At 38.5% G+C, this 8,807-nt stretch overlaps 1 long non-coding RNA gene across 1 annotated transcript; it reads right to left on the bottom strand.

Moving 5' to 3' along the window:
• LOC109336464 lies at nt 321-4,962 on the bottom strand. The gene is made up of 2 exons (XR_002106355.1): nt 4,265-4,962; nt 321-4,077 (listed from the first exon to the last, which is right to left on the bottom strand). It is a non-coding gene; the product is annotated as an uncharacterized LOC109336464 (long non-coding RNA).

The following is an 8,807-nucleotide window of genomic DNA, read 5'->3' as shown; positions in this document are numbered from 1 at the left end:
TTGACATCAAATCTTTGATTTATGGTTAAATTGCTGTTTTTTGTTCTTATTTATTCCATTTTTAGTTATTTTTATTAAATTGGATATCATATTATTAATAGATTTTGATTGCTTTAAATATTTCATTTTTAGATAGCTTACTTAGTAGAGGTGATTTCAGGTTCAAATTTTGATTTATTCTGAAATTAAAATTTTAAGCGCCTGAGTTTTTGTCCTGCATCACAAAAACTGAAATTATGCTATTCCTCAATCTTCCAAAATGGTTCAAAACAATTTCAAACATATTAAAAATGAGATGAATGAGCTCTCTATCACCCGTACCATGGGCATGGCTAGTTTGAAGATTAATGACTTTATAAGCTGATTTCACAGTGTATATAGATTGTAGAGGACATATCACGTTTGCAGCTTCATGAGTCAATTGCATCAAACTTTGACACCTGCACAATTTATTAACTTCTGCAATTCCAAAATCAAACAATTTTCCCATTCAAAATGTTCCTTTCTCCAAGATAGATTTCATACTCACACTCTCTACCCAACTAAGTAATTGACTCACTAAGGCATCTTTTTCATTCCTCTAACTAAAAACCCTCTCAATCTGAATATCGAAGGACTCCCACCTAATTCTCCTCCCAAAAACTTGATTGATTCCCATTTCAATAATTTTATTTAGAACATTTGATAACCCTCCTTGATATGACCCTAGACCACTCTCAATTCTATCTAAATCCTTCCACCACAAAATAAACCTTATTGACTCCTAGTGACTCACTCATACCAACATTAATTTTGCAACAAAAAAAAACAGATTTTGCCTAAAGAACCTTAACCAAAAGGAATTCCTCTAAATTAAGATTCTCCATTTTCATTTTGCTTGGAATGCTAGATTAAAAGGTTCTAGCTTTTTATCACTACATCCAAAATAAATTTTCTCTCAATATTTTTAGCTACATACCACTCTCCCTAGGGACAACGCTGATGGGGGAAATGGTTTTCTTTGAGGATTCCATATATCTAGCCGTAGGAAACATTTTAGAAGACATTCTGATGGGCTGTTGGAACCCAATAAAACCATCGATGTAGAGAGACCTAAGAGAATCACTTAGCTGCCCATGAAATTTCAAGATTATATTTTGTAAATAGGGAAGAGTTATAATTCTTGTTTATGTTACTATTTCTTGTTTTCAATGAAATGGGCTATTAGTTATAGGCCCATAAACTTGTACTCCATACACTATTAATGTGGTTCTGGTTCTCAATTTGAGTAATGAAAAATATCTCTTTAGTTATTTAGTCTTTACTTCTTCAAAATTTTCAAATTAGTTCTCTGCTAAGGTTCTAACCCTATCATTGGTGGTTTCATTATGATCACATGCATCTTAAAACCAACTCTCCTTCTTACACACTCCACAATAGAGGATACTTCCAATCTTGTTGTCTTTGAAAAACTGGTCTCTATACAACAGAACCTTGTAGAATACCAAGAGCTGATGCAAGCTTCTGTGGAAGCCAGCTTGGAAGTCATGAATGAGTTAGTTCAAAAGCTAGGTTGTTTGACAACCACTAACACACAACCCCTAGTGTACCCCCTCCTCCTCATGGATCTCAACCACGACCTCCACATTCTCCCACTTATGGATCAAGGTTTCCCCCCTCCAGACACGATCAAACCTCCAAAATTAGTGTTACAAAGCTTTGATGTTACTGATCCCCAAGATTGGTTATTTCAAGCTGACCAATATTTTAATTTGTACCAAGTTGCTCCTTTTCAACGCTCAGGACTAGTGGCGTTTTCTATGAAAGGGAATGCTTTAAGTTGGTAGAAATGGATGTTACATACAAATCAACTTACTAGTTGGAAATGGTTCACTAAGGCCTTGGTGGTTCATTTTGGACCCTCAACATTTGCAAACCCCCAATATAAACTATTCAAATTGTGGCAAACTAGCACTGTTACAGAGTACCAAACGTGGTTTGAATGTTTGTCCAACTAGGTTATTGGGTTAACACTAGAAATGTTATTGAATTGTTTTCTCTTTGGACTGAACCCAAAAATTGGTCGCGAATTGGCCATTCAACAACCCTTTTCGGTGATTCATGCAATTGGGTTGGCTATGTTGGTTGAGAGCAAACTTGTAGCAGCTCGGTTTGGGGTGGGACGATTTACTCATCCTACACAAAACTACATAGGGATTGTTCAGATTGCACTTATAAATAGTAACCCAACAACCTTGCTAATTAAAAGTTTGACAACTGCACAAATGCAAGAGTGTCATGCGTTGTAAGCCAAAGTTTTTGTTACTGTTGATTGATGATTTTATAGAGGCCCCATTAATTTCCGAACCTTCTCTAACATTGCTGGAAAATGATTGGGGTACTACAAATAATGAAAATTCAGAGGTTATTCATTTTCATTTATCGGATCAGGCATTGCAAGGTAATCCATATCGTAAGATCCTCAAGTTTCAAGGTCGGATTTTTGGACACAATGTTACTGTTTTGATGGATACTGGTAGTTCTCATAATGTCATGCAGCCACACATTGCTCAATTTCTGCAATTACCAATTTTCCCAACACCAAAATTTCAACTGATGGTGGGAAATGGGGATCTCATTTATTGTTCTAGCCTATGTCGAGAAACTCCTCTCAATTTGCAACATCAATTGTTTCACATATCATTCTATCTTTTACCAATTCAAGGTATTGATGTGGTATTGGGAATTGACTGGCTAAGGACTTTAGGTCCAGTCAACTCAGATTTTGCCATCCCATCCATGACTTTTACACATGACCATAAACCTATAAACTTAACATGCCAAACTTCCTCCACCCTAACACTCACTACTTTTCACCAATTGTGATGATTATAAAAAAACTAATGCAATCGTAGATATTTTTTGTGTGCCTGTAAACCCTCTGACCGAACAACCACACCAATGGACCTTTCATTCAATCACTGAACCATAAACACATCCTAAAAATGCTATTCAAACCTTACTAACCGAATTTTCCATGGTTTTCACTACCCCAAAAGGCCTACCCCCAACTCGCCCATATGACCACAAAATTAGTCTCCTCTCAAACACATCCTCAGTTAATGTAAAATCCTACCGTTACCTTCACTCCCGAAAAGAGGCCATGGCTACTCTATTAGCAGAAATGTTACAAGAGGGCATTGTAGTTCCAAGTACCAACCCATTTTCATCCCATGTTTTGTTACTCCGAAAAAAGGATGGGACATGGAGATTTTGTGTGGATAATCACAATCTTAATGAAATTATAGTGAAAAATCGTTTTCCTATCCAAACAATTGGTGAGATTTTGGATGAACTTTCTCGTGCTCAAATTTTTTCGAAGATAGATCTTCGATCAGGTTATCACCGAATCCGATTGGATCCACCTGACACTCACAAGACCGCATTTCACATTGTTGATGGTCATTATGAATTTTTGGTTACCAATAGGCCCTATACTTTTCAGGCTGCTATCAACGATTTGTTGTGCCTGTTCCTACGTAAGTTCGTGCCTGTTTTCTTTGATGATATCCTCATTTATAGCCCCTCATTCAGGAGCATGTGTAACATTTGCGCTTAATTTTAGCAATGTTAGCAACATATCAGTTTTTTGCCAAGTAATCAAAGTGCACTTTTGGCGTGACTAATGTTGATTATTTGGGTGACATATTATCTGGTGTAACGGTGAAGCCTGGCCCGACCAAGATATAGGCCATTGTGTATTGGCCAACCCCAAAGACCATCACGATTCTCTCGGGTTTCCTAGTCTCTCCGGATTTTATCGGCATTTCATTAAGCAATATGCTTCACATGCCTCTCCGCTCACAAATTTATTAAAGGCATGCAGTTTTACATGGAATACAATTGTCGATTCAACTTTTACACAAAATAAAAAAATCATGACTTCAACTCCGATCTTGATATTGCCCAACTTCACTCAAACATTTGATGTGGAAATAGACGCATAAGCCTCAATGGTGGGGCAGTGTTGTCACAAAATAGGCATTTGGTTGCATACTTCAGCTGAAAGATGTCAATGTGTATGCAAGTTGCTTCAACCTATGTAAGAGAAATGCATGCAGTTACTGAAGTAGTTAAAAAATGGAGACAATATCTCATTGGACGACCCTTTTGTGACTTTACTGATCAACAGAGTTTAAAACATCTTATGATTCGAACATTTCAAACTCTAGAGCAACAAAAATGGATTATCAAATTAGAAGGGTTTGAGTTTGAGATTTTTTACCAACGAGGAAAAGAAACTTGAGCAGTGGACACTCTATCTAGAATCCATAATGATGAAGAGTGTATGCTAGCCAATTTGTCTTCTCCCATTCCTGATCTACTTAACCGACTCCGTAACATTTTTGCCACAAATGAGGGAAAGGCATTAGTCACTAAAATTGTTGATGGCAACCATCAACAAAAATATTTTCATTTTACAAATTCATTCCTTTACTATAAGGATAGATTGTTTATACCCGACTTGCATGTTATGAGATCAGTTTTGCTCAACAAATATCACACCACCCCATCATCAGGTTATTATGGTTTGAGGCCTACTATGGCACGTTTGGTAGCTTCTTTTTATTGGCCTGACATGTACAAAGACACAATGATTCATTAAACAATTTCTAACATGTTAAACAAATAAACATTTACCCACAAAAAGCATGGTTTGTTACAACCTTTGTTAGCACCACAACAAGTGTGGGAGGATATATCTATGGATTTCATAACCCATCTACCCCCTTCCTTTGGTCATACTGTTATTTGGGTGGTGGTAGACCGCTTGGAAAACTTTGCCATTTTGTTGTGCAATGACTCATATCTCCCGATAACATCAATACAAGTTATGCGCTTGAGCTGATGTAAATGGGTTGGGGTAGAGGGCTATATATATTGATATAATGTAAACCTAATGTAACAAGGAGAAGAATAGTAAAACACTAATCCTTATTCTCTAATAATATATAGTGGTAGCCGCTCAACGCTCCCGGTGACGTAGGAAAAATTGATCGAACCTCGTTACCAATTCTCTTGTGTTATTCTCTTGTCTCTGTACTCTTTACTGTTTGATTTTTCGCTTGTTCCCAACAATTGGTATCAGAGACAATCAAATAGTAAAGAGTACAGAGACAAGAGAATAACACAAGAGATTTGGTAACGAGGTTCTACCAATTGTGCCTACATCCCCGAGAGCGTTGAGCGACTACCACTATATATTATTAGAGAATAAGGATTAGTGTTTTACTATTCTTCTCCTTGTTACAATAGGTTTACATAACATCAATATATATAGCCCTCTACCCCAACCCTTTACATCAGCCCAAGCCCATAACTTGTATTGCTGTTATCTAGAGATATGAGTCATTGCACAACAATCTCTACCTTGGTGAATATCATCAATCTCCACCTTCCGCCATTGGGTTGGGGGCGCTCCATAGTCCAACATCAGTGAATGTTCAGCAAGCTCAGGCAATGCCTGAACTTATCCATGCTAACTAGTTTGGTTAACATATCAGTTGCATTTTCTAAAGTGTGAACCTTCTACAATAGTATCTGCCCACAAGCTACCAACTCTCTGATCTTGTGAAATCTCACATCAATATGTTTGGTCCTAGCATGAAACACATGGTTCTTTGCCAAGAAGATAGCACTTTGACTGTCACAATGCATCGGAACTCCAACTTGCTCAATGCCTAATTCATTTATTATCCCCATAAGCCACAAGGCTTCCTTAGAAGCTTCACGAGCTACCATGTACCCTGCTTCATTTATGGACATAGCAACAATAAATTGAACTGATGATCTCCACATAATTGGTCCACCTGCAAGGGTGAAGACATACCACATTGTGGATATTCTATCATCCAAGTCTCTTGCATTGTCTGAATCAACATAACCAATAACTGAAGGCTTACTCTGTTGGCTGCCAAACATGATACTGAGATCTGTAGTCCCCTTCAAATATTCGAAAATCCATTTGACTGCTTCCCAATGTGGCTTCCATAGTTTCGACATGTACTTGCATACTTGACTAACTGCTTGTGCCAAGTCCGGGCTAGTACAAACTATAGCATACATCAAGCAACCTACTGCACTGGCATATGGAACTTTTGACATGTATTTCTTCTTTTCATCTGTTTTTGGACACTGATCTAGGGAAAGCTTGAAGTGATTTTCCAATGGAGTGCTCACTACTTTAGCATTGCTCATATCAAATCTCTCTAAGATCTTTTCAACATAGCTTTGCTGGGAGAGCCATAGTTTTCTAGCTCCTCTATCCCTGTAAATCTCCATCCCAAGAATCTTCCTAGCAGCCCTTAAATCTTTCATGTCAAAATCCTTACCTAACATGACTTCCAGCTCATTGATATCACTCAAATGATTAGCAGTAATCAACATATCATCAATATATAGTAACAGAAAAATAAACGAACCATCATCAAGGCTTCTCACATAAACTCATCAATCATACTCACATCGCTTATAACCAAGATTCAACATATAAGTGTCAAACCGCTTGTACCACTGTCTGGGAGACTGCTTCAACTCATATATAGACTTCTTCAACTTGCAAACCAAGTAATTCTGTCTTGCTGCACTGAACCCCTCTAGTTGTGTCATGTAAATTTTCTCCTCTAATTCACCATAGAGAAAGGCAGTCTTCACATCAATCTATTCTAAGAGCATATCCCGGCTGGCTACCAAGGCAAGCACTGCCCTGATAGAAGTGTGTCTCACCAGTGGGGAGAAAATTTCATTGTTGTCGATTCCCTTCTGCTATGAATACCCTTTTGCAACAAGACAAGCCTTGAACTTTTCCCTTTATTTTTCTGATACTGGTGGCTTCCTCTTGTACACCCACTTGCACCCAACTACACGCTTGTTTGGGGGCAGTAGAACAAGCTCCCAAGGTTGGTTCTTCTGTAAAGACTCCATCTCCTCCATCATGGCACCTATCCATTGTTCTTTCTCCTGGCTGTTTATAGCTTTTTGAAAGCTACATGGATCTCCTGAACTGATATGGAGAGCAACTGAAGCCATATCCTCAAAGCCATATCTCTCTAGAGGTTTGATATGACATCTATCCCTATCTCTAGCAAGTAGATACTCCTGTAGACCTGAACTCTCTGCTTGAGAATCATCATATTCTTGACTTGAACTAGTACATGGTTCCTTACCTTTATTCACCTGAACCATTTCATTGCTCACTGGAATCATATTTGATCCCAAAGTCTCTCCATTTGGCATTGGCCCCTCTATCAAAACTGACTGTTTCATCATGAAATCTTCATCAAACAGTACATCTCTACTCAACACCACCTTTCTGGAAACTGGATCCCAAAACTTGAACCTCTTCACAATTTTGGTATATCCAATGAATATACACCTCTTTAACTTAGAATCAAGTTTCGATTGTTCATCACTGGGTACATGTTCATAAGCAGTACAACCAAATATGCGTAACATATTATAATTGATTGGGTTACTTGTCCATACTTCTTCTACAACTTTACCATCCAATGAAGCCCGTGGTGATCTATTGATGACATAATATGCCATACTAAGTGCCTCTGCCCAAAATCCTTTGGAAAGTCCAGCATTCAGTCTCATACATCTGGCCCTCTCTGTAAGAGTTCTATTCATCCTCTCTGCAACACCATTCTGCTGAGGAGTCTTCTTCACTGAAAAGTGTCTCTGAATGCCATGTTCCTCACAGAATTTCTGAAATTGTGAGTTTTTGTACTCTGTACCATTATCTGACCTCATGTATTTGATTTTTCTACCAGTCTGGTTCTCTACCTCTGCCTTCCAAACCTTGAACTTGGCAAAGACTTCTGACTTATGCTTCAGAAAATATACCCAGACCTTGCGAGAAAAGTCATCAACGAAAGTAACAAAATACCTAGAACCTCCTAGGGATGGTTCCTGAGTGGGTCCCCATACGTCAGTGTGGACATAATCTAGAATGCCTCGAGTCCTGTGTTGGCCAGCCTTGAAACTAACTCGTGTTTGTTTCCCAAGCACACAATACTTGCACAAATCTAGCTTGCATTTGCTGACTCCCCTCAACAGTCCTCTTTTGCATAGTTCTGTCATACCACGCACACTCATGTGTCCCAAACGCATGTGCCATAATTTTGTAGCACCATGGTCTGAATCTACTGAGATCTCTTCAGCCACTCCAGCAACTCCACCTACAACTGTTCTCCCTAACAACTTGTAAGTGTTCCCTGCAGTCCTTTTACCCTTCATCACAGTCAGAGCACCTTTGCATACTCGAAGAATATCACTGTCCCCATCAGCTCTATAGCTAAACCCTTTGGCCTGAAATGTCCCCAAAGAAACCAAATTCTTCTTCAAATCTGGTATGTGCCTAACCTCACATAACGTCTTCACTACACCATCATCCATCACAATTCTGAGTTCTCCCATACCAATAATTTCACATGCTTAATTATTTCCAAGATACACGAAACCAAAATTGCATGTCCTGTATGTGGTGAACCATTCTCTATTTGGCCTCATGTGGTGGGAACAACCAATGTCAAGTATCTACTCATCTGTACTATGATTTGATGATACATATAGTAGATCAACTTCACTATTGTAACCAGAGTAATCTTTTTGTGTAATATTTGTAGATGTAGATACTCCATCTTTCCCCACCGACTTGCTAGGACTCCATTCATTGGGACAATCCTTTTGTAATGCCTAGTCTGTTTGCACTTATAGCACTCTACTGGTGTTGCGCCCCTGGAATTTGGTCTTTTCCCTTTGGC

The sequence above is a fragment of the Lupinus angustifolius genome, chromosome LG02 (assembly GCF_001865875.1).
Source record: "Lupinus angustifolius cultivar Tanjil chromosome LG02, LupAngTanjil_v1.0, whole genome shotgun sequence".
Taxonomy (NCBI): Eukaryota; Viridiplantae; Streptophyta; class Magnoliopsida; order Fabales; family Fabaceae; genus Lupinus; species Lupinus angustifolius.
Note: the sequence above shows the minus strand (reverse complement) of the source record. Positions and strands in the feature narration are given on the sequence as shown.